A 3,095-nucleotide genomic window follows, 5' to 3' on the forward strand; every position below is an offset into this window, starting at 1 on the left:
TTTAGATCAGTTTTCTATGTTTCGGAGGTGGTTGCATTTATTACACTTCGGGCAACTTTTTAAATATTTTATGGTTGGTATAATGTGTGGATGTTTTATAGATCCATGATGAAAAATAGATACCATACTATCGATTATACATACCACGTTATTACAGTGCATCTCGTCAGGGATTCAAAATGAATATTTCTATTACTTTTAACATATATCTATGTACAGCAAGTTTTGAGTGAACTGTCTCCATATTTAATCTGATGTGAGTTTAAATAATTATAAATAATTAACTGGATAGTTTTTTGTATAACTTTACTAGGACTTCAAACTTATATATCTCTTATGACTGAAACATAACCAATCATAGTATTATTAATTCAGCAGCTGATATAAAGACTGACTACGAGGGTTTAAGAAATACAGTCTGTTCATTAGTCAAGTCAAAAGTGTGACAAACCTGGATTCAAATATATTGTTTTTCCTATTTATGCGTACTGTGTCCATAACAGTGTTTTTTTTCTTTTAAAATTCACTGCTGGTATGAATAGTCATGTTGTTTTTTCTAGATGTCAGGACATATTGCGAATAATAGACTAAATAATAAAAACAGACTTTTATAAATAAAACTAAACTGCATGCACTAAAACTGCACTTTGTTCGATAAGGGGCTGTAGTTAGCCCAAATACCTAGAATTCCAGTTTCTTAAGCGAATAAGGTAAATACTGTCATTCAGGTGCATTTTGAAGTTGACTAGATTCAAACTAGATTAAAAAAAATAGTTCTTTGGAGCTCCAGGACTCGATGAATATACATAGAGACGGAGAGAAAGTAGAGAGTGTCTTTATCTTTCTTTTGAAGTGGTTCACAGTAAAACAGTTGGATAGAAACACACCTATGATTTGGGATGAAAATTACTACATCATTCAAGGGCCTCCATTTTCACTAAAACATGCTGTGAAAAAAAGAATTACTTAAAAAGGAAAAACATGTTACTTTTAGCCAGGCGTACATCGCACTGCATAAGAGGGTTACTTAAACGGCATCTTATAAATGTAAAATGAAGTGAACAGACAAGCCTTTGTGCTTTCTCCTTCTGCTAAAGCACATCAAAATGAGAATATTTGATGGTGTGTAATCAGGACTAGTGCGTTCTTAATGCAGTCAAGGGCAATCTTGCGTAACCAACAGACGGCTCACTAACTGGTAAGGGGCAGGTGACAAAGCTCTACATTGTCTAGTTGCAACTGGATGGTGAGCGGGATGGGCCAGGCTCACAGAGAAAATCAAAATCACTCAAAACAGGAGTCTGGATGCAACATCAGACAGACTCTGACTTATGAGAGGTGCTTCAGAACAGGTGGATGCTTTATGCAGACACTTGTTGTCTTTTGCTGTGCATTCCCACTTGTATGTCCTTGAAATGGTTGGTCAATTGGATTGGGACTTTTAAGCTAAATAATAAAAACAAGCACCGTTTGATTTTTTGTTTTAATATAAATTATTTTTTTATTTAACACACAATTACAGATGAATTAACCCACTTTCATCAGGGGGGGTCTGTGGGACCTTTATTACCTTACAGCCATGTTTTTTGTCCCTGATGTTCATGTAACCTTACCAAGCAATCGTAGAAAGGGTAAGAAGAGATGCAGTACAACATCCAAGTGTAAATAGCTAAAGTGCTTAAGATAAGATGTTCCTTTATACATCCACCATACATAGGGGAATTACAATTTGATGCAGCAGCAGAAGGGAATGAAGTTATCAAATATACATTTCCATATACCTATATACATCCCAAACAGTATGTGTAGCCCGGGTACAAATAGCATTATTAGCTACTGACACCCGGGTGCAAATAGCATGTGCCTAAAAAAAATTACTTAAAAAGGACAAACATGTAACTTAGCCAGGCGTACATCACACTGCATAAGAGGGTTACTTAAAAGAGCATCATATAAATGTAAAATTAAGTGAACAGAAAAGCCTTTGTGCTTTCTCTTTCTGCTAAAGCACATCAAAATGAGAGTATTTTATAATGTGTAATCAGGACATCCAAAAAAAGTATCTAATGTGTAGCCCGGGTGCAAATAACATTGTTAGAGACCAGGGTGTAAATAGCATTGTTAGCTACGGACACCCGGGTGCAAATAGTATTGTTAGCTACGGACACCCGGGTGCAAATAGCATTGTTAGCTACGGACACCCGGGTGCAAATAGCATTGTTAGCTACGGACACCCGGGTGCAAATAGCATTGTTAGCTACGGACACCCGGGTGCAAATAGCATTGTTAGCTACGGACACCCGGGCGCAAATAGCATTGTTAGCTACGGACACCCGGGTGCAAATAGCATTGTTAGTTACGGACGCCCGGGTGCAAATAGCAGTATTAGCTACGGACACCCGGGTGCAAATAGCACTATTAGCTACGGACACCCGGGTGCAAATAGCAGTATTAGCTACGGACACCCGGGTGCAAATAGCACTATTAGCTACGGACACCCGGGTGCAAATAGCAGTGTTAGCTACGGATACCCGGGTGCGAATAGCATTTTTAGCTACGGATACCCGGGTGCAAATAGCATTGTTAGCTACGGACACCCGAGTGCAAATAGCATTGTGAGCTACGGACACCCGGGTGCAAATAGCATTGTTAGCTACGGACACCCGGGTGCAAATAGCAGTGTTAGCTACGGACACCCGGGTGCAAATAGCATTATTAGCAGCGGATACAGCATGCTTCTTAGTTAACATTAAGAATGAAGTCATTCTTAATGTTAACTAAGAAGCATGCTGTATCCGCTGCTAATAATGCTATTTGCACCCGGGTGTCCGTAGCTAACACTGCTATTTGCACCCGGGTGTCCGTAGCTCACAATGCTATTTGCACCCGGGTGTCCGTAGCTCACAATGCTATTTGCACCCGGGTACCCGTAGCTAATAATGCTATTTGCACCCGGGTGTCCGTAGCTCACAATGCTATTTGCACCCGGGTGTCCGTAGCTCACTATTTGCACCCGGGCGTCCGTAGCTAATAATGCTATTTGCACCCGGGTGTCCGTAGCTAACACTGCTATTTGCACCCGGGTATCCGTAGCT

The sequence above is a fragment of the Notothenia coriiceps genome, unplaced genomic scaffold (assembly GCF_000735185.1).
Source record: "Notothenia coriiceps isolate Sejong01 unplaced genomic scaffold, NC01 NC01_scaffold00026094, whole genome shotgun sequence".
Taxonomy (NCBI): domain Eukaryota; kingdom Metazoa; phylum Chordata; class Actinopteri; order Perciformes; family Nototheniidae; genus Notothenia; species Notothenia coriiceps.